General features: G+C 40.4%; 2 long non-coding RNA genes across 6 annotated transcripts in view; one reads left to right on the top strand and one right to left on the bottom strand.

Annotated features, from left to right (window-relative positions):
- Positions 1-24325, bottom strand: part of LOC117805928 — a 130779-nt gene that overhangs the window by 70610 nt on the left and 35844 nt on the right. For 3 of the 4 annotated variants that reach the window (XR_004629564.1, XR_004629561.1, XR_004629562.1), the window contains exon 2: positions 6210-6301. This is a non-coding gene — a long non-coding RNA (uncharacterized LOC117805928). The remainder of the gene's footprint in view (positions 1-6209; positions 6302-24325) is intronic. The other variant, XR_004629563.1, reaches the window with a different exon arrangement.
- On the top strand, positions 1969-10385 carry LOC117805929. 2 transcript variants are annotated; one of them, XR_004629565.1, is made up of 4 exons: positions 1969-2334; positions 7955-8235; positions 8700-8806; positions 10140-10385. It is a non-coding gene; the product is annotated as an uncharacterized LOC117805929 (long non-coding RNA). The 2 variants fall into 2 exon arrangements; XR_004629566.1 differs by lacking the exon at positions 7955-8235 and having other exon boundaries at positions 2000-2334.

The following is a 24325-nucleotide window of genomic DNA, read 5'->3' on the forward strand; positions in this document are numbered from 1 at the left end:
AGGGAGAGGTGGAAGGTGTTTTTTTTATGAGAAAGTTCATGTTGCTTATGTCCCTTAAAGGCTAAGAAAATTTAAGCATAGCACAACCAATCATTTTGTAAGCCATTAATACCTGTAATTAATAATCAACTTTATTTATAGGCGCCTTTCTGGACACTCAATGTCACCTTACAACACAGCAATAAAAGCAACACAGTAAATAAATACATAAATACAACAGAATAAAGACACAATACTAGTCCCAAAGAGACAGATCAGAGTGAGTATGGTTGGCGGAAAAGGTGAGTTTTTAGGCGGGATTTAAAGGTGGTGGGAGAGGTGGAATTTTGTACGTCCAGGGGGACAGAGTTCCAAAGGCGGGGAGCCGAGTGGCTGAAGGCTCTAGACCCCATGGTGGTCAAGTGAGCAGATGGGAGGGTGAGTTGGATGGAAGATGAGGACCTGAGACTACGAGTGGGCATTTTTGTTTGGAGGAGGTCAATGAGGTACTGAGGGGCTAGGTTGTTGATGACCTTGAAAGTGAGGAACAGAATCTTGAAAATGATGCAGTATTCAATGGGAAGCCGGTGGAGTTGCTGCAGGACAGGTGTGATGTGGCTGGTGGAGGGGGTTCTGGTGAAGATGCAGGCAGCAGAGATTTGAGCTAGTTGAAGTTTATGGATGGATTTGTCAGGTAAACCAAAAAGAAGGGAGTTGCAGTAATCTAGGCGGGAGGTGACCACAGTGTGAACCAGAATGGATGTACTGTTGGGGGAGAGAGATATGGACGCAGGCGAGAGATGCTACGGAGATGGAGGTGCTGACCGGGTGACATTAGGGATGTGGGACTGGAATGACAGTGTACTGTAGCGCCCAGCAGACTCATTGTGATTCTTAAGTGACTGACATGATTGAAAAGTCTAACTATATTAGTGATGTGTCGGTCGCGAACAATCCGGCTCTAAGAGCCGGCTCTTTGAAGTGAACGACGGGAGCCAGCTCCTGACTGGGAGCCGTTTTGTTGTTTTTCCTCGTCTTTTTCTGTGAAAGCCTCACGTGATTGGTCAAGACATGGTGGCGTCTTGACCAATCACGTGTCTACATTGAGTAGAACGGGGAGGGAAGGGGTCAGAGACACAGACAGCACAGTGAGCACACCAACAGGAGGGAGACGAGAGGGAGAACGTGTGCGACAGAGAGAACGTACTGGAAAGGTGAGAAAACGAGTGACTGCAGAAAACACAGAAAACTTTAGACACATTTAAAAGGCATAGACTGTTCAACGGCAGAGGGAAGACTGCAAGATGAAAGTGTCATCAATCAGGCTCCAAAAAAACCCTGCAAAGGCACATTAGAAGTGTCTGTGAAGGTTCTCAGTCATCCAGGTCATGGACATTAGAATTGTTTATCCATCAGTGCAATAAGTGAAGAATAAAGACAGTGAAGGTAACCTGCTGTTAATGAAGGTGTTTAAAAGTTTATAAATAATATACAGACAATCAGAGATTTGATCTATTTGTCTAATTGTGATGAGTCTTGTTTTTGTACTTTATAATTTAGTTTCTGTAGAACTCTGCTCCATGTTGAGAATATAAATAAAGCCTTTTAAATGATGCACATTTCATATAATGTATGTTTTTTACATTATTAATTAATTTTACATATCATTTTACATTATTTTAGTCATTCAAACAAGAAAAAAATCTGAGGAGCCACTTGGGAGCCGAAAGAGCCGGCTCTTTGTAGTGAGCCGAGCCAAAAGAACCGTCTCTCTAAAAAGAGCCGGAATTCCCATCACTATATCCTATCCTATAACCTGTCTACTAAACCTCCCTCAGTCTGGTTGATGCTTTCAGCGTGTGCGAACAGCCTCAATGAATGCGGCTTAACCACCTGATTCATCTAAAGGTGATCCAGTTGTTAAATAGTGGGACACCACCTATTAACCAATCCAACACAGATGAAATGTTTCCATCCAGAGTTCATCTATTTCCTGGCACTGTGTTTCCTCCCAAGGTTTCATCTGAGGGAACTGAGTTCAGAAACTGTTTTCTAGTTGCCATGGAGACATCACTTTGGTGAAGTGAACAGAAACAGTCGGTGCTACTTACCGTAGAGCGGCTGTTTGATTGAGTTCACGGTGAGTTCTTCCAGTTACTGTGTTCCTCATGAGTCCTCGCTCGATGAAGAATCTGTGATGGAGGCTGTTTTAATATTGTCTCTGGAATCCGGTTCGGCATAAATGATCTTCTTTGCAGCAGATAACTCAAGATCATTGCAGGAAGATATGGAGGAAAGATATGACTGTGTTTGTCTTCTCTAATGAATGATAGTGCAGCAGGGCACCAAGTCATGGTGAGTCTCATTTCTTCAAGGTTGAAATGCTCACAATGAAAACAGCTCATTTTTAAACAGGAAGAAAGATGGAAGAAAGAGCTGGTTTGGAGAGCAGTAGAGCAACAGGCATTGTTCAGCCTTTGTAAACCCCCTGCTGGTGTATTACATCCATTTTGTACAACAAGGCAGTTAAATGTCACTGATTATTCCTTTAAGAGAGCTGCGGCCTTGGGCGATGAAGACTTCAAAGCCAGTGATCTGTTTCATGCTTATTTGAGGACCACACAGTTACTGCAGCCGTCTACTTTCAGTCTTTTACTCCAAAATCCGAAGGACACTTTTACAATGTTCAAGAAGTGGACATGACTGCTATGATGCCATTATGAAGCCTTGAGTTTCTGAATTTGGCCAACTTGATTTTATTGGAGCCAAAAGTTATTATAGTGAGTGCCCTTCATTATGCATAACTTTAAGTCTTTGTATGATCAAGTAAACCACTTATTAAGGCTTTAAAGGGTAGAAATAAGCTAACAATAGGAACAAGTATTCTATTACTGCGATTTATATTCACATCAAAAATCATTTACAAAATATCGAATCTCTTATTTTGTATCACTCACATTTATAATTGCAGTTCTAAGAGGGAGATAAAAGAAGCACTATCACTATTTAAAAACAGCTTACTGTATTTCTAAAAAGCAACCAGCTCTGCAGTGATTAATGAGTCATTAATTAGAGGTTGTTTGATTCTTTCCTATTAAAATAATTAATCAAATTGACTTAAAGACTATTAAATAAATAAATAAACTCCAAAGGGAAAGGATTTGTTTTACTGATTTTGACAACAAAAATATTGTTCTTATAAGAAGCTAATGACCAGACAACAAAATGCAAATTAACACCCATTACTGGACATTTTTCACTGCGGACAGTCTGACAAGGTAAAAACACAGTAGGTAATAGAATGAATGAGTGCTACATCTCTGGTAAAGTGCATTCTGGCTTACTATCACACTGTCACGAGTGGGAAACTTCAATATAACAGAGCCGTTGTGAATGTTATTAGAAACACCTGTGCTGTGTCTAGCTTGTCAGTTACAACTCATAAACATGAGCAGAAGATGCATTCAGATCTTTAAAGCTCATGTGAGTAGCTTTTTCTGGTTATGAAACAGACTGAAATTTATATTCAGGCCTCTTTATGATCTGAAAAAGCAAACAAGATAACCAAGCTTTGGTGCTTTTAAATGCCACTAGCGACTCCTCGGTAAAAGTACAGGGACTGTGAACAAGGAGACTGCGGTTCAAGTGGAAGTTAATATTGATACAAACTGATATCTTATGTGTAAATCGTTTTGCTTTGTGACCGCATAAAGATGGGTGACTTTTGTCTGAGTAATGATTTTTTGCTGGAGCCTGTAAATGGTGTCATGATCCAAAGGTTGTGCCCACAACAGGAAAGTCCCGTGACTGACTGGGGGTGTTGTGTGTATGTGTGAGGGGATGTTAGACCAAGCGATTAACTGCATTAACAGGCTTCCTTTCACATATTTCCACTGCTTTTCTCAATGAGGGTTACATTTGTTGAGTCAGATGGCTGTCTTACATGAGTCTGGTTCTGCTCAAGGTTTCTGCCTGTTTAAATGAATTTGTCCTTGCCGCTGTAACTAGCTAAATACTGTAAGGTGCAATGCTCATTGTGGATTAAGATGAGATAAGACTGAGTCCTGTCAGTAAGAGGGGACTGGATCTTACCCTGTCTTTATGTTCAGTCTTAGTTAATAATTTAACATAGGGTATGGCCTAAACTGCTTTGTTTGTAGAAGCGTCTTGAGATAACGTTGCACTATACAAATAAATATTGATTGATTGATTGATTGATTGATTGATTGATTGATTGACTGATTGACTGATTGATTGATTGATTGATTGATTGATTGATTGATTGATAGATAGATAGATAGATAGATAGATAGATAGATAGATAGATAGATAGATAGATAGATTGATAGATTGACAGATAGATAAAAGATAGCAGAATGAGATTATTTTGTCAAGACACACTAACATTACATGTACACTACAAGATCAGCCAAGACTGCTTTATCAGCCTTGGTGCGCCAAAATCGACATACACCAAAAGTTCCTTATGGGAGCTTTAAATAAGTAAAGTGCTTTATGTAATTTTCCTTCAGTCAAACTTTACATAAGTATTAAGTATTGCAAGCAGAATTAATGTAAGTTGAATAAAAGGCAAAAAAAAAAAAAAAGGTATATGTTTGCACAAAACTCTTAAGAAAAAGTAAGGTAATCACTAATAATTATTGATATTAGGTGATAAGGGAAATAAATGTTGCTTTTTAAAGATATAAACAGAGTTAAAGGTAAAAAGTATCTTAAAAATGCTTCTGACACTTCACACTGGTGTACTTTTTCTTTTCCTTTACTGACTGTAAAATTACATTCCCTTGCACTTCCTCTCTTGATTTATAGCCTCTATTTTCTCTTAACCTGGACCTCTTTCTGGGATCTCGTCCTGCCTTCAGTACCTGGGTTTTGGACGTTTTGCCTGTTATTGGCTTTTTGATTCCTGCTCAATCTGTAATGGATGTTTTCCTTCTTTCTTTCTTTCTTTCTTTCTTTTGCACATTCATTTCAAATGTATTTTCAAGGGAAAAAACACTTTAACAGAGTATTTGCATAGTTGGCCCAGGGATCATATCCAGCATTAATCAAGTCAGCACAGAACAGAGGTAATTATTAGTCGTGTTGTACATGAGGGAAACAAGCCTTATGCCTTTTCCGTTATCTCCATGCTAAACTGAGTTTAATATTCAGAAGATTCAAGGGTTTGTTACATTTACTTTTGAAAAGATGAGAGTTTCCTCCAATACAATGTCTTAACTCAAGATATGAATTAAATAGAAGGAGACTCATCACTAACCTACCTTATCATTATAGCCTTCAGAACCAACATTAAAGGACGTTGAATAAAGGTTGTCCAAGTTGAAATCCTGTCTCACCTTGATACAAACTGATCATGCTTTGTAATTAAATGGATATTTTCACCCTATTTGTCTTGTGATTTCTCCTGTCAGACTTCACCAACTATGACTTCATTTGGGTTCCTATGTTTTTTCTACTTAGATTTAAGATCACCGAGTTTAAATATGGATACAAAAATGAATTTGGTCTCCAGGAAGAAACTTGGGTTCAATTGACTGCAAAGGACATTTTTACATCTGATATGTGGAGTGTAAATCTGCATAAAAAAAAAGTACATTGAATATGGTATAAGGTGTAGCCCTTGAGTAAATGTTGTCACGTTGTCAGATTTAAATGAATTTCCTTCTCTTGTTCTAGCACCTATGGAATAGATCAGCCAGCATCAGACACATCAGTGTTTGGTAATTTTCTTCTGTCTTAACTTTTCTGTTACTTCCTCCTGAATCTGCTTAACATGACAGTCTGAAACTTTGCTCATTTCTGGGTCTGATGTCTCAGTCTGCTGGATGACAAAATCAATAACTGTGAAGGGAGGAAAAGTGACTTATGGCTATTCGTAGCAAAGGTGAATAGATAACCACTTTTTCTCCCTCTGTGATAGCTTGTTGGGCTCAGGTGCAAGTGTCTTATTGATTGTTCATGTCATTTAATTGCTGCTGTCTTTTCTTATGGGCTCGTTTTATTTGCAACATATTTCTACTAAAGCTCAGTCACACTGAAACAGCTTTTTTAGTTGTTGTTCTTTACAACATTTACTAATGACTGTTTGTTATCTTTTACCTTGTATTTTTTAAGGTGGTTGTTTTCAATAGTCTCTCCGCAGACTGAATAACATTGTTAATTCATTGTAATCAAATTATACCCAGTGAACATAACCACAGGCTTACCTGCTGTTCTATTACCCACCAGTAGGGGTGGCTGTTGTTGTGGTAATAATGGACTTCCCCTCAGATGTCCAGATGCCCTCTCCTTCTCCTGCCTGTAAGAGAGGGCAGTGGAGGCTGATGAGGCTTTTCTCAGGAATCCACACACTCAAATGTCCTTAACATCAAAATCTGCACAGTAAACCATAACTTCTCTGTTGTTTACCATATAAACAATTGCAAATTTTGCTTTGTCAGGTAAAAAAAAGTGATGGTTTGGAAAAGTTGCCCGTGTTGCCATTGAGACTATTTTGTGAGGGCACATGTCTGTGGCGTCCTCCGAGTGTGTGTTATCCTTTGTGCGATCGGGGCTGGGATGGAAGGCGCAGGTTGACATAGTGCTGAGTTGCATGGGAATGAGAGCGGGTGTGCTGTTTGTGGACTCAGACAAGCGTGTAGAAAGCGGGTTCGACAGGAGACATCATAGACGGAAAAACAACAAGATTAGGAATCACCCCTCCCACTTTTCACCCTCTCTCCCCTCACCCTTCATCACCCAGCTGTCCATGAACTCATCTCTGTATATCATCCTCTTCTCACAGCTCACTGCGCCCTTTTTTCCTCTTTTTCAATACAACCTCCCTTTTTCTCCCAATTATCCAACTAACACTGCTCTACATTCACTTTGCTTTTACACCATCACATCCACTGTTTACCTCATATTTATCTGCCATCCTCTCAAACAGATGGTTAACTGGTTACGCAACACATTTATCCATGTTAGCGTGAACATGTCAGAAGTTCTCTGCACATGTTGGGGCCGAGCTGAATTCTTCCCTCTCTCAGGAGAATCACGCTGATCCTCTTTGTGGAACTGGCGATGTAAAGTTTTTATCAGGTGCGAGCAGAATACGCAGATGTTTTTCGTTCCAATGAGCTGAAGCCATTTCATTCCATTTGGATGAGGATTTGTGTTTGAGGGATAATGCAGAACAAATATGTGATATCAACCACACCGAGCTGTCCATGAATACTGAGTGGGGGTTGCAGGGTGAATACAAATTTTGAAAAAAATGTCATTATTCTAAAAATCGTGTAGGAATTTTCATTGGTTTTGGTTGGACTTGTCGTAGCTCAGATAAACTTACAGAAACAGGCCTTATCTTTATTTTGTGCACTTGTCAGGCATCCATGATGAGCCTGGTTTGCAGGTTCACAGTTAGCCGTTCACAGCTCATAAATTTGCCATCTGCTTATATGGATCACGTGATAACTTGTTTAAGCCCTCAAACTCCAGCTACAAGTACCTAGTGGTTTCCTCGATCCCAGAATGATTGATTCTTTGTCATATTAGCAATAAAAATAGATTTAAACACTTTGATGTAAGATAAAACGTTTGTTCCAAAATTCACTTGACTCTTCACAGCCTTTTTACTGCCAAAGATAATAGAGTCAATAAATTATTTGAAAGCATTTTCTTAGATGCCAACCACTCAGACTATTTAGGAGTTTTCATCTTAAATTTGACACATCAGCCTGGAATGTAATAAACTCTTGGGAAAACCAAGACTTTAAAAATCATTAAAATCAGATATCACTAAATAGTTGACATATTTTTTTTACATACATTTTTAAGCTGGTGTGTACCTGTTCCCTTCATGATTACCTTGAGGCGTCCTTTCGCCTGTCTTGCCCTCTCCCCCTCACCGACTAATGACCTTTCCCTCTGACAGACAGACTGATGACTCCATTTTACCCCCTATGTGTAGATGTCAAAGGGATGATAAAGGAGAAGAAAGAAGAATGTGATGAAGAGATGGGGAGCTTAGCAGGATTTGACAGAACACTGTTTGGGAGGAGCGGAGCCCAGAGGATGGATGGATCAGCAGAAAAGTGGACAGGAAGGATAGCAGTGTTTGTTTGTCCCTCTGAACCCGTGTCAATAAGCCCTTTCACACACAGGAACGACAACCTCGGCCACATTAACTTTCTGCTTGTTCTCACCTTTGACACCAGCAGCTTGACTGGAGCTGAAGAAAGGGACTTTAAAGTGAGATGTTTCCGTTTAGTGATTAGCTCAGATTACTTCTTGATTCTTTTATGCACCATTGAGACCAGTCCTTCTGTCAAGAACACAGTTTCAATGTCACTTCTGCCTTCGTATAATCTGTTTTTATTCCTGTATTTCTAAACTGTATTTATGTTCCAATGGACCAAATCCAAACATAGAGTCCTAAAAGCATTACTGATTATAAAACCAGAGCTTAAGATTGCTCAGGCCTCTCAGCTTAATTGTTGTATGAAAACTTTTTTAACATTTTCACTTGGTTAAAACTTCTTCCAATACAATGAACACAGGTATTGTTGTTCATTTTGACTCAATCCAACATGCATACCTTGGTTTCATAATCACAAGAGTGTCCCTCTCAACAGTCCTTTTCTAATACACTATTTTCAAAGCTTCAAAGCTCACAATGGATGGAAATGAAGTGCCATTGTCCATTCTCTATACAGTCAGTGGTCACAACCTGCCAACCCGAGGAACTGCCAACCTGAGGAACTCGCTTGGACGCCAGTCTTCCACAATGATGGCCTGCTGTCTGCTGCCACCCATTAAGCAAGTACTTAAATTCCTCAATCTGGTTTCATTCATTGGTCTGCAGTGATTCACACACAAAATAGTGCCTTGCTTACTTTTGTGATGCAGTTGCCGGCTGACATCAGTCTAATTAGCTGAACCTGTATGCTTAGCTCGTAGGTGGTAGCTCAAACTTTGACTGTTTTCGACTACCTACTGCATTTGGATTTAGTATGTAGTATGACTGTTCTGTTAGATCTGTTATGCTGTATGCTGGACCAGACGTCACTGGATTTACGGTTTCGGAAAGCGGATGTAAACAATGGCCAAGCTGATAGCGAAACTGCTTCTTTAGCATCCACTTATGATTTAAAAAGTTAAGAAGTGGTTTATATGGAAATTAATAGTTTTCACAGCACCTATAAAAGGAGTTCCCCCCGTCAAAAAAGAAAAAGCGGAACGAGCGCTGTGCATTGTGGGAAACAGTATGCAAGGGAGACTGGTCCAATGCATACTGTGAAATTTCCCCGAAACAGTAAGACAACTTGGTCGTTTTGGCATACTGCAGATTTTGCTCTTTTTCACATACTGCATACTGAATACTGCTAGTATGGTAGGCAGTTTCGAAAACAGCCTGAGAGTACTTTGGTGATATTTGTAATTCAGTTTGACACAGGGTGCATATTATTTTGCCAACCAAGCTGTTTGGGAGTTTTTGGAGGGAAATGTGATATTCAAAAGTGCAGTGGAGTCATTATTTTCCATCTTTTAGGGGTGTGAAAAATATCAATACGGTACAATATCATCATCCTGGAGCTAAGTATCTATATTTAAATTTGAAACTAATAATAGACAGCCCTTTAAACAGAATTTCAATTGACTCTCACCTGGGTGGCTTTAATGACAATCTTGCACTTAGCCTATCAGGGGCATTTTGTATTCTTCAGTTTTTTAGACATTTCGATGTAGGTATTATTACATGACTGTCTTGCAGTATATCAATGATCACAGAATAGCCATATTGTGATATTATTGTGATTGTGGGCAAAACCCATCCCATTCTGTTTACCTAAACCCCATGGCTTTCTAAACAAATCAACAATAATTCTCACAATCAATTTACAAAAGAAAAAAAGGCTTGGCATGGAGAAATGTTCCATAAATTGTAAAAGCATCCCCTGTGTTGTTGGCCCCATTTCACATCCAAACGAGGTGCTTTTCCAGAAAATTCCCATAATATTCCCAACAAAGGGTAAAGAAATAAAAAGGCTTATTATGTAGCCGTCAGTTAATCTAATATAAACTAAAAGGTGCCCTCTGTTTTTGATAGTACGATCAATATCAACATCTAATTTTCTAGTTTTCCATTTCCCAAGATCCCTGGACCCTGATGGCAGCGGCGGGAGCGACTTAATCAGCAGTTTAAGGAAAACACTTTTCCTCCTCTGGCTGACAATGAAGGACAATGAAGACAGCTGCTGTACGTCGAGCTGTGTGTGACTGGAGCCCAGTATGAGCCTGTATTTACATTTCAGTCAATAGAGTATTCACTCATCTGTTTGAATGACCTTGTAAAGTCAGTAATCCCTGCTTCACAATGAATAAATACATAAACAATGAAATTTCGGGCGCTTGCGGTCGCTCAATTTGAAAGAAAGTGAGACAAGAGAGGAGGAGGGCCAGAGAGAGAGAAGTGTGTGACTTGGGCTATGTAGAAATTCACTGACTGATGGGTAATTGCATTCTTACACAGAGTGCAGATACTGTCGTTTGTGACCATGGTAATGACCCAATCTATACTGTACTTGTGAAGCAAACAGCCAAGCAATCAATGTGTCTAACCCATTACTGTGATGCCCCTTATGTAATATGTTGCATGCTCTTGACACAGAGTCAATCACTGGAACCCAGCAGCTATTGTCTGATTGCAATATAGCCTCTGGGAAAGATGGCCAACTTCTCAGGCATTACGGTGTAGCCAGTAGTTAAAATAAAGCCAATACTGTCTTTGCTGTGCGCTGCATTTTTACTGTCAAACTGGCAACTTGAGAAGCAACTCAAAATCAAAAGGGAAGTGCAATTTACCATTTTCAGACAGGTCTACAAAATACATGCTCTCATATCTTTGTTCTTTACATCCCTCCAAAGAAGCCTCTATTCATCTGTTTCTAAAGAGTCTCAGTTTCACTCTAAAAAGTAGGGATGTGCGCGTTTTTAGCGCAGTCAACCGCCACTAGTCATGGCTGTATCCCAGATCAATGGCAACTGCTATAATGCTACAATGCTACTATCTGCATGTAAACAAGCAGAGATGACAGATGGCATCTCATAGTGTGGCGTTGTTTGTCAGTATTTTGATTTCAAAATGGAGATAAAGCTGCATGTAGGCTGTGTCTGGTTAACTTTACAGGAGCACTGCATAACCAACACAGGCATGTGGATGTTAACCTGCATAGAGGACTGAAGGCTGGTGGTGTTAGCTCTGCTAATGTTATCCACACTCAGTAAAACTTTGACAGCATTTACCTGCAGACTCTGAGATCCTGTTTTTAGCCGTGTGAAATAAATTGTGCTCAGTTCTAAAAGGTACGATTTTTTTTGCCTGTCGACTAGTTGGCTCATCAGAATTTAAGTGAATGAATTTAATTGACCTGGAAATTAGTTGCTTTGGAACAAGCCTAGTAAACAGTCAATTTATTAGAGGCCTACTTCTGTAATATAAACCCACAAGATGTATGATTAATTTGCGATCAACAGACTTTATAACTAGCAAACAAATTACATCGCAATGCAAATTTCTGGCAAACACCAGAGCCTTATGATACATGACTGGTCAATTCTACTCTGAGTAAACGCATACTATAAATAGAAACCATAACACTTCTCATTCCAGCCAGACCCCAACCTACAGATTCTGCATTTATGGTGTAGAATATTTGAATAGGGATTAACACTGAGAACCTGAGCTGTGAATGCAATCTGTGTCAGCTCTATGTATGTGTTTAATTTCTCTTCAGTGTTGGTTCCAGCTCTGCAGAATACTGCAAATTTCAAAGAGCAAAAAAAAGCCCTAAAGAGACAGTGTTTCCAGTGTATCTCTGTCCGGACCCTGATGTTTTATTCAGAGATGAGTTCACTTCACTTCACTCTACTACAGTGATTTATATAGGGTCTGCTCCAACAAATGAGGGTTTTTCTCCCCTCAACGCTGAGACAAAGACAGAAGGAGGGAGAAGCTATTTGCAATTTGGAGCATCAATAAAAATGCAAATAGTGGGAAACCATTTCTCAGCTGTGACAATGGAGGCGTCGTCACTGCGGCGCCCAAAGACAGCGAGACGGATGGGCCCACCCAAATCCGTGAACCTAAATTCTTTATCATTAAGAGGGAAATATCTTTGGTTCTTCCTCTCATTCTGAAAGTGCTTCTTTCTTTCACAGACAATATGTTTCATGCTCTTCCTTGGTAGTTCTTTTCACTGTACAAGAACAGATGTTTGATTGACCTCATGTTGGAGGTGTCACTGTGGGGATAAGGTCAAGGTCTGTAAATCAATCATTGAATCACATCTCCAGGATGTCCTTGGAGAGAACATCTTGAAGGACAGGTGTGTTGGAGTCATCTGAGGCTAAAGCCTTTCTGTAGCCAGGCAACATTTTGAAACAAAGAATGACCTTCTTGTTCAACGTGTTCGGGCAAGTGTACTCAAACATGTGTTGTTTGCTAAACCCCTCCCCTGAAAAGAGCTTGTACAATTAGTGTTTAGCAACTCTAACTTAACAAGGCTGCCTGGATTTTTGTATTTCAACAAGATGGACTGTTGTCCATGGGGATTTAGTGGTTAAAAGAGATACTTTGAGAAGATTAAACAGAGCTGTTCTGCTCCAACATGCTACAAAATCCAACCCAGTGGCTTTTCCAAGGCAGCAGCGCATTATGCCTGGCACACATTACAGGATTCTTCAAACCTTCACACATTTAGAGACCACACACTTGATGATATCAAAAGACAGATCGCACAAGATCTCTCTTCTGATCTTATAGTGTGTGGTGTGCACTACGGAGCACATCACACACTAACCGATATTTCAGCAGAGTATCAGGGTCTTCATGCTCAATATTCCAAATCTTGCGTAGTAAAACGTGACTTCGGTGTAAACAAACATGGCGGACGGACAGGAAGAGGCAATGATGATTGTTTTCGGCCTCTTACTTTCCGGAAACACACACAAAAAAAAAAGATTATGGAAAAAGTCATGGAGACGGTGGGAATGTGGGCTGTATGCATTACAGCGTGAATTGTATTCATTACAGCGGTCAGTTTTCACCGGCGCCATGTTTTTGTTTGTTTTTACTTCCTGTTCTGTCAGTCAGCTGAATAAGCTCGCGTTTTGATTGGCTTTTGCTCCGGTACACGTGACATTACACACTGTGCGTGCTCGGCTCCTCTCGCAGCATCCCACACAATACAGGATTTCTAGTTGCAAATATTAAACATGTTCATTATTTACGATCTCTCCTTCTGAGGCGCCCCGACCAGACAAAATCACTCTTAACACACCTCCCACCACAGGAAAATCAGACACGATGTCGTGTGCAAACATCAACAATTTGCTGGCTTTGAGCGTAAGGGGGAGATCGGGACAAAAATCTGCCCGATTATCCTGTAGTGTGTACCCGCCTTTAGCTACTTATATTTGATGGGGTTACAGGTTGTACGTTGATTAAAGATTTTAATTTCCCAGAAATAGCTGAAGCCAATCAGGTATAAGTGGAAATTTTCTGAGACTTTATCAATCTGAAGGAAGATGTTCCAAAAGACTGACTAGTCCAAAGATAAGAAAACATTCAGAAAAACAGACCAAATGAAGCGCAATTTATTTAACACAGGATGTCAGAGTCTGCAAGTAGGATGTCAAATTGGTTTGCTGAGTGCGGCTAATGTTAGTCCATAATGCAATTATCTAGAAGCTTTTCACCATGATCTTAATCCAACCAATGTCAGCAGATCTGGAGTGTTCCATTTTACCACTTGAAAGCCAAGCATACCTTGTCTTAGACCTTTCCTATTATAACATAGAGCTAGATAGAATTAGTTAAAGCTTATCAAACCAACTTGTCATTACAGCTGGAAAATATACAACCGTCATAAGCCTGCTTTTGTAAACCTCTTTCTAAAACCAGTCATTGACCCAAAAGTTCTGTGGTCAAATCTGCAACTTTTATTATCTTAAACTGCAAATCTGTTGTACCAGAATGGACATGGTCTTACAGACAATAGGTAACAGTCTCACAATCCATGAATTCATCAGCCGGCCTTTGAAAGCAATTTTTCTTCAGGGGCAATTGTTCACATGACCAGATACCTGTGGCACATCATGAAAAAAATAAACCCATTAGCTCAGAATAGAGTCGCTGCATCAGGCTCTGCAGGGGCAGAGCGAGCCACTAGTCAGGGACAACAGGACCTTGAGGCAGACACATTAAGAAGCATGTGAAGTCAATGAGAGTTTTTCTTTTCCCTGACTTGGTGTTTCCATGCTCGCTGATTCTCCCTCTGAGTGGAGTAAGTGCACAGGTAAGCTCCCAGCTTATTGGTCCAGACTGAGATGGAAGAAATTCTTGATCAGCTCTGACGTGCAGCCCAATGATTTTTTTTTGTGCAAACAGAGAAGCAAGTTGTGTTTCAGTGCGTGTGCAGACACACACTCAGGTGTTTGCTGCCTCTCACTGAGATCAAAAGGTAAACTCCATCCTTGGGGTGCAAAAGTTCTCCACTTATCCTGTTATTCTTAACCGCCTGCCTGCAAAGTTTTGAATATTTTCTGAATATTATATTTCTAAGCAGCTTATCTGACACTTACAACAACAAAGTCACAACTCCTACATCACCTCTGAAACACAACACTCTCACAGCCTTCGTTAGAAACATACATATATGGAAACTCTTGACCTCTGAGGAAATTCAGGGATTAATTTCTTTCATTTCCAAACACCTTCCCATCTCTTTCGTGTATTTTGTCATTTCCTTCATCCCCTCTCTGTTTTGTAGACGTGCATCCATGCATATTGGATTTATTTATTCATGTATGATATGAGCGGATAAAGATTTCCATCGTGCTCAGACTACAAACCCAACCTTCTCACCATCACAGCTGCATGTGAGAAAGTCGTAGTGTGTCCTCCCTTGTTGGCAGTAATGCAGCAGAGTTTAGGCAGAGTGAATGATCACTCTGTTTATAGGGATTTGATTGCAGCCCAGAAACCAGCCCACATTCTCCGTCTGTCAGCTGCCAGCAAGCAGCCTGGCGTCAACATTTTTACTCCCTGAAACTCTGCCTTTCTTTCTCCTTTTCCTCTCCCTCCTCTCTCCTAATTCTTTTCCCTGCTCCCCTCCCTCTCTGACAAATGTATTTATTTGTACCCCCCCATACGCCCTCCCTCTCGCTTTCTGTACACGCTCTGATTTCCCTGGGAACTCGGCAGCAGCAGCGGACGTATGCCTTCACTCCTTAACAAACAAACACAGTCACAAGACACACAGAGAGTTACACACAATATATATATGCACAGGCAGGAGTATACACATGATTATTCCATGCGGATTACCTGGGAATGACAACGTCTGGATGTAATAATTTAAATATTTGTTTACTCTGAGCTCCCAGTCGCCCCCGTGTGTGGTAACAGAAGTTTATGAAACCAAATTAATTATGTGTGCCAGTTCCCACAGGAGACGCAAGACACACTGCTCATCACAAAATTTGTACGGAAGATTGGAATGTTCGTCCCATCTGACCTGGAGCGATGTTTTTCTGTGTGTGTCTGCAACTCTGCTGTGTGTCATTCTCTGTGTGTCCTCTGTTGGCTCAGACGTGTGTTGCTTTGAGGCACTTGTGGTATCTTTTTTTTTGTGTGTGTGTGTGTGTGTGTGTTTGTGTTTGTGTGTGTGCATTTCCTTGTGTCTGCATTTTTTCACACACAGATGCAAAAAGGATTCTTTAGTATTTGCCCAGTAAGCTCTGCTGTTGAATAACCATTGTCTGGACAGTCTCTCAAAACATCCGGTTATTGTGTAAAATGTGAAAATTGAACAAATGTACTGGACATGACCTGACCAGCATTAACATCCTCTCGGTGAAATTGAATTTTCTTGGTCTCTCAGCAAAATATTTCTCACTGTGGAAAAATTTCAATGTGGGTATGGGTTTATAAGAATTATTTTACTCCAACGCTGGAAAACCAGACCCACCTGAACATCAGGTGGAATTACATTTCATTATTACATTTTTTTATGTTTCCTCTTTCAGATAGCTACAAGTATTCAGGTACAATTTCAGACCCTTGATTGTTTTCAGGTTACGAAGCATAGAGCTGTATCTATTAATGGGGATAATGGTTCGGATGCTTCCGGCCAAATTCCACCAGATCCGTGTCCGGTCCGTCTCTGATCCGTCACGGCAATTGGAGTTGATAGGTTTCTATTCTAGTCAATGTGTTAACTTACACTGGATCCACTCTGTTGCGTTATGACTCTGTCTCAGATATGCAAGACTTCTATTTTTTACGGATGCCGGAGCATGACGCATAATTCTCAACAGAGCCTATCGAACAAGACACGAAGTCAGGCACCAAAACAAGATAGAAACATCTGGTTAATTTTCAGAATAAAACACTCCGTGTTATCACTAGATTGTATTTCCCTGAACTACAACAACAACAACCAGTCACGATGAGCGGAGCCAGGCCTGGAGTCAACAGTCAAAGGTTTCAGAGGACGATAAAGACAACATGGATGAGGAGATGAGTCGGATAATCGTTGATTCAGTTGTTAGCGTGGGAAAACCTTGGTCACATGACTCCAGCTGTCCAGCGGTCCTGCTCTGTGCTGCATTCTGAAAACACAGCCGTTGGGTGTTGATGGACAAGACACGGATCTGGTGGAAGTCTTATGTAAGAATCATTCACTCTGTCACTGTGGCGTACACACGAAAAGAAACAGAAGTGAATGTGAAAAGAGAGAAAACAACAGATAGAAAAAGGAGACAAGTTTTATCACGACCAAGTGGGTGTGATTGTCATACTCTGTTGAAGCTCAGATATTTGGAAGGTGTTAGGGAAGAGAGTTTTAGACGCTGTTTGACAACCTGAAAAGCACTTTGTTGAACGCTCACTGACACATTTAAATGACTCAAATTTTCATGAAAAAGCACAAGGAAATCCCAGGAACAACGACTCGTTTTCTGTCCACAAGTGCTTCAAAATGCAAGCGTGTTCAGTTTTCTCTTTTGGAAATTAAACTTCATAAGGCTTAAACACGATGCCCAATATAATGCCAAGGCATAAGTCCAGCAAATATGACTCAGTTATAACCCAAATCCTTAGTGACTCAACATTCATTGTCCCAAATGAAGCTCAAATCTGCGCAAGCCAAAGACATTATTCAAACATTCAGTTCATTCAAAAAACAACAATTCAAACTATTTAATACAAATGAATACTTTCACGTGTCCGCCTGCTTCCTTACATGTGTCGTCACATGATCTATTTTTAAGATCTGCAGATAAAGACAGCACTTTCTGTACTGTTTAGGAAACAAACACCTCCATCAAGTTCAACAACGTCTCACATACACAAAGCCAAACACACGAACCCAAACACACAAAGTGGCCATCATCTCCTCCTACTGAGCCAGGAATAGTCCTGCATCCCTTCTCCGCTGTCTCCACACCACATTGATGTACGAGTTAGCTCTGATGTGCGAGGTTAAGTACAAAGACAGTTGATGCTGGCGGCGGCTCGTGGTGGGCGGGCTGGGGTTGCCAGGTGGGTAGGCAGGTAGAGAGGGAGAGGTTAGGAGAGTGGGTGTCCTCAATGATTCATACAGAAACTCCCAGAAACACTCAACAGCCAGCAGCGGGCTATGATAGATTGATGTAAAGAGTTTTTCTCCACTGCCTTGTTGGGGAAGTTCAAAGTTATCGATTCGGCCGGAGAGCTCACTCAGAGTAGGTGTTCTAGATACCTGGAACAGCTAATTTTACTCTTTACGCAGCAAACACAGCCGTCACTCTGCGGGCGAGGAGGGAAATCACAAAGAAAGTCCACTCTTCCTCCTTTGTTCCTCTTTATCTACATCGTCTCCCACCTCTGCTGGCCTTTGGTGCTCTTGTTCTCCCCGCTCACTCCCCTCAAGGCCACGTGTAGAGTGTGGAGATAAAGAATGGCAGAGTCTGGTACAGAGGGTAGGCTGGCAGGATCACTGTTTATGGACGTTTGAGCCCAGTCTCTGAGAAAGGTAATTTCACGCTTGGTGGCTCCGACTCCAGTCCCAACGTTGTCCCTGTGATTAATTAGGCTTTTTAAACGAACAAACCAGGAGCCAGGTGAAGATGTTAATTATCCCACCGTTATGCAGATAGAATATAGTCACAGCCCTGCAGAACTGGTTAGCACGTATACCTTCTCCTTGCACTTCTATACAGATCTGTATAGAAAGAGAGAGTGATGTTGAGCCAAACAAAGAGACAAACATGTTTTCTTTGACTCACCACAAGCAGTCTGGTATCATTAGACAAAAAGCAACACTACACTGACTTAACCAATAGCAGTAATGATCCAAACACATAAACAAACAGGCATAGATTCATTCTTTTATATCACACTAAAGCCTGATTCATCCACTCAAAGCCATCTCATTATATAACAACCACAGGAGTTATTTATCTGTCTGCATAGGGGAGAGCAGAGTGGGTCATATAGGTTGCCTTATAGCTCTCTGTGGGAAACCACTGAGTTTTGTTCTTCTTTTTCAGCCATTACTTATTTTGTTAGTTTAGTGCAACACATAAAAACTGACACTCAAAAGACTCCCCAAGACTGTGTGGTAAAAATAAATCAAGCACTAGATTTGAGTTGATTGTTTCGTCAAACTTTTTCAACATCAAGAATAAATGTCATGATGCTTGAATACATATAACTTTCAGCACTACCTGTGACTTAAACCATGACCAGATTGCTCTGCTATTTTTCTGCCTTCATTATGCAGATGACGTAAAGTTATGCATCGAGCGAGACACACTCTAGTAAAGGTTGAAAATAAGAGTCAGCTTATTCAGTCTTTACTGGAAGCAAAAGAGAAATTCTTCAAATGTCTTTATTAAATAAGTGTGGTTTGTTCAAAGCATTGAGTTCTGCATGTTGGCAGCAAGAATGTTCACTGCTGGGAACATATTTGTTAACAAACATCAGCCTGTATTGAAGGAGACTTTCAGAAAGCAAGTGAAAACTTGGCTTATTTTTAAAATAGACTCATTTTTAATTTTTGCAACCAGTGGAGTCACCCTCTGCTGATCATTAGAGAGAACAGTTACAAGATGTTCCTCATGTGTGGTTAATGATACTGTTGCAGATGAGTTAGGTTTCGGCACAGACAGAGGTGCTGCTTGTGAACTGGAAAGGCAGGCATCTGCTTGGGGCCCCTGGCCAATAGGGGGGGCCCCCAAGAGCTGACAAACTTTAAGCCATAGTAGTGTAGTGGTCCCTATTGGACAGCTCTTACTCTAATTGCGTATGTGTATCATTCCTGTGCTAAAGTATCTCAGTGAAAATCACAATGAAAAATCGAGGAGTTTTATATCTGGGAGTGAGAAAAGAAAGCAAAGACGAAAGACAGAGGCAGAGACAGTGGTAAGTGAAGCAAATAGTGATGGTTAAGTATAATAGAAAATGACTATCATATGCTGCTAGTCTAGCCGAGGGGGAGTTACTTGAATGACATAACGCTTGCTAGCTTTACTCTATGGCGTTTGTCCTTTGACGAGTAAATTCAGTTTTCTTAGCCAGCAGAGCAGCCTAGTGTGTCCAGCTCTGCTGGCCGTGCATGGGTCAAGAGTCCACCGGCAGTGCCAGGAGTCAGTCAACTTGTTAGCTTGGCCAGCAAGCTGAGAGAACAAAAAAAAAGCTTGTAGTTAGTTTTCGCCCAGGGCCCCAATAGACTCCAGAATCGCCACTGGGTACAGCTCTACTTGGATAAGTCAAGATCAATGTAAGGTCTAAAATAATGCTTCAAAATGTACTATTGGGTTCACACAAAAACAGACAGACTATCAAAAGTTTTTAAAAAAAGATATAAGTTGGTATTGACGCTAGTAGTTTTTTTAAGAAGGCAGATCAGTAAGAACTGAGGTAAGAATGTTGCGAAAGATTAAAGGCAGTAGACTGTTTTAGACCCATAATTTTAACATTTAAAACTAATATTTAACATTCAAACACTTTTTCCTACTATTTAGTGGAACATATCTCCCTATTGCCTTTTCATTCAGTTGTAAATTGTGAGAATTCATGCACTATATGTTGCTACAATCAAATGAAAATTAGTTGTGTTCACTTGATGTACACCACTTTCTGATAAAAATCCCACAATGCATTGAGTTGGATTTTATGGATGGTAAAATTACCATTGCAAAGAGCGTTTGTCTTGTAGAGAGTTACCTTGAGTCACCTTAAAAACTTGAATTTGAATGTGAGAGATATTCTGTCATGTCAGCACTAGGTGTCATTTTTTATCACTTTGAGATATAACTGTTCCAATGAAAAGAGAATTTATAACTTATTTTTCTAACTTTGTCAAGACTATGACACGGCAGTCAAATAAAAACACAAACATGAAGGATGACAGTTTTAATGAGCAGCTCCACTGAAAGACTCAGTCAGTCTGTCGGTGCAGCTCGAAGAAGGAGGAATGCTGGTCTTTTTCTAGAAAGGCAGAAAAAAATAGCACATTTTCTCTGCATGATGAGGGAAACAAACACAACATGTTAATGATGCTGTTGATCCAGCCGTGCAGAGTGACCTTTGAAGACGAGTCCAGCTGGCGGCGTTGTGCTGTTTGAGGTGTGACTCTGTCTCTGTGTGTCTCTCTGTGTGAACCAGCAGCGAGCAGACATCAGACAACCTATTAAAGACTCAATTAGACGGTCTGCGTATTGGATTCCTGTGGCTATCTGTCCCATTGAAATACCATTACTGAGAGACGGAGGGAAGGAGGAAGAGGAGAGATAAAGAGCCCAAGATAGAGACAAACATGCACAGTCAAAGAGAGACGGATAAAGAAGGAGAGGAGGAGGAGGGCAAATGAAACGCCTACGGCATCAAAGAATGATTAAGCTCGGTCATCGTAATGTGACACACGTAAGTTATGGCCCTGGTTTTTCCTCATGTCCCAGTACAAAAGCTGACATTACAGATAGCTGGTTGGTAATCCAGTGTTGGAATGACACAGTCTTTCGATTCAATAAAGCCTCACTGATGTATTTCGATGCGAGACAAAAGTATTTTATTCGAGAGACCTTGTAACTTATGCAGCACAACGCCTTGAAGTGTTAGAAATGTTAATAAAAATAGCAATATATATTTTCAGAGCTGATATTTCACAATGTCGAGTTGTCTGTCTCCCTTCTCGCTGCTCTCCTCCTGCTCCACTTTGTTTCTATTTCTGCCCCCTAATTACCGCCTGTCTATCACTCTTTTCTATTACATGTTGTTGAACTGCAACTTACACTCCCCGTGGACTTTTTCTCTGCTTTATTGTTTAGCGACTCACAGCCAGAGTGGGGGTAATCAAGCTTTTTTTATTACACAGATCAACTGAAAAAGACTCTTGAATGAAAATGAAAATCTGAACCACATTGAACTTAAAATATCAAAACAAAATAATTTGTTGAATAAATTTTCACTTCAGGACATTAGTATTTGTGTTTTTATGTAATTAATTCTAAAGACTTGAGTGTGTTTTGATATTTTTCATCAAATGTCTGTTCAAATGAATCAATGAACTTTTTTATGAGTTCTTGATCTTCCAAAAATAAATCTTTGCCCAGTTCCACCAGTTCTCTTGCACACTGCAGTCCTTTATCTCCTCTTTACCGCTGCCTTCTATGGTTGAGGAGAAGCATCCTTACAGCATTATGATACCTTCATCACCACCATTTCCTGCAGGAAAATCAATGTGAAAGACCCCTGTATTCAGAACTACGATTGCCTATAGTCGACATGTATTCATGCATTTCCTTTATTCCATTTTTACAAGATGAGTTGATTTCAGTTGTCTTCTGAAGACCTTAACATCAGATCATCATGTCTCAAGAGTTGCAAGAGCAAAAGCAATTGGTAAAACTCACCTCATTAGTGAGGGCAATGGTAAAACAGTATGTTGTTGTCTAGTCTATCACAGTGACCAGCTCATCGTTTTTTTCTGGATTGCCAGGAAATCATCCCTTTATCTCGAGAAAACAAGCTCTTATCTCCAGATCATGTGAAAAAGAAGCTGAGATTTGGGGAAAACAACATAAATTAACTTGTTATGAAAAATTGTTCAAAAATGTATGGATCCATCCATTCTGCTGAAGGCTTCTGAACAAGAGCATTCCGGCAAGGTGGAGAGAATCGACAGACTTATCATTTAATGCAGAAACACTGCAGGGGAAAGTCAAAGTAAGGTTGATAGCAAATATTCTGGGGCGCCGTTGGCCTAGCAGTCTAAGCACATGCCCTATCTACAGAGGCTATAGTCCTCGTAGCAGCAGTTGCAGGTTCAACTCCCGGCCTTGAATATCTTCCCCCGCTCTCTGCTCTCCACATTTCCTGTCTCTCCTCAGCTCTCCTGTCCAATAAAGGCGAAAATGCTGCGTAAACAGCCTTTTAATATTATTTCAAGTAGTACTTTTTTTTTTTTTGTTCAAGTGTAATTTGTATTATGGGATTGTTTTTGGTAAAGTTTGGTGAGGTGGTATAGAAACAGTTTGCTGCTCTGGATTAAGAGGGAACTGGTAGTTTATCGGAGTAATAAAACAATAGTTTCCAAGTCAAGTCCACACAAAGCTAATGAAGCTACCAAAGTCACCCCCTTTAAAACACACAAACATTGAATTTGTGATGATAAACAAATTATTTGATGTAAACAAGCAATGCTTTTTCACTCAACATTGTTACATTTTACTAGTTGGATGGAGGCCAGAGTATAATGGCCATGCTTTTATACCATTTTGATGCAGCTGGATAAAGCTCAAACTGGCTATCAGCTGCCCTCAGATTAAGTGGTGCCAATTTTCTGACAAAAAAAAAAAAGCTTTAGGATTTATTTTGGATTCAGGAGAAACATGATGCAAATAAATGTGAAAGACAGTTGATATAAACTGTTTTATAATGCACCCTTTAGTCTTTGTTTATTTCTTGCACCTGAACAATGTTATTGCACATCGTATATTTTTCTCATTTCCTGCAGGCCCTACTCTCAACCAACCTCCTTCTGTATCAGAATAATATAATATACCCCTTGGTACACTAGGGACAGCAAGCACTTATTGTGTTTCATTATTGTACTCAATGAGTGTAAATTGCAGTTTTTGTACTCTACATTAAATAAATAAATATTTCAAAAAGTTCCCACACACAGGTGAAGTAGTTTCAAGTTCCACGGACCTCTCAAGCCTCTCCCTCTCCTGACATCGCTCTCCTCCCCTCCTGCACCCTGCATTACCACATTAAGCTTTCCTTGTTCCTATAGCAACCCGTCCTCATCTCTCTATCACGGTGTATATACATAGCTGTTCTCTAGGGTCTTCCTTCTCAAGCTTAGCAAAGATATTAGCAATTATGTGCTTGTTAGGAGTGTGCCGCAGATAAGAAAGATGTGCCTTGTGTCTGATTACTTTCTCTCTGTGTTCCTGGGAGAAGCCTGGGAGTCCTGGGGGGTGGGACAGTACCAAACCCCTTCTGCTAATCTAGTCGGGGTCCTGGTGGAAATATTGCACTTTCGCTTGTATTGGATTATTCATGCATGAAATATTGAGTAAGTGGGAATGTGGGAGAGCTCTTGTGTGTGGTAATAGTTGCAAACATTAGCCACCCCCAGTCCTCTTAATGTCTCTTTGGACTGTTTGAACAAGCTATTTGTGAGCATGGATACCTCACCTGCTGTATTGTGACCAGATAAGAGTTTTTGTGTAAAGCAATGCACAATATGTGTAAGGGAGGGTCTAAATGCTGCTGAAAATTTCAAGGTCAGCAGCTCAATTTCACACGCACACACATACACACACAAGCCATCTCTGCCTGTTCTATGTCTTGATGAGACAGGAGCATGAGGGCTGTATGTGCATCGCTAATGTAATTCCATCTCACCAGATGGCCCGTTATTTATTTATTTATTTGCAAAAAACACAGAATTTTTTTATTCCCCTCTTTCTCCTCTCATCCTTTTTTACCCTGTGTACTGTCTCTTTTCCCTCTCTGACATATGTAGTCTCTATTTACAGATTATACTTGTTATGCATTCCATTTGTTTGTAGTTTGTAGTGCCAATAGTATTGACTGATCACTTTTCATGGGACAGTCATGTACAGTACATCGAAAAAAATCAGTCCATATAGAGAGTAAAACAGAAGTTAACACGCCTTAATGAAACTGCAGAGTGAAGTCTCTGTGTAACAGTGGAACTTAGCCTCACCAGAAACAGATAAACAGAGGCGACTCTGGGGAATATAATGAACCAAGAAATGA

The sequence above is a fragment of the Notolabrus celidotus genome, chromosome 22 (genome assembly GCF_009762535.1).
Source record: "Notolabrus celidotus isolate fNotCel1 chromosome 22, fNotCel1.pri, whole genome shotgun sequence".
Taxonomy (NCBI): Eukaryota; Metazoa; Chordata; class Actinopteri; order Labriformes; family Labridae; genus Notolabrus; species Notolabrus celidotus.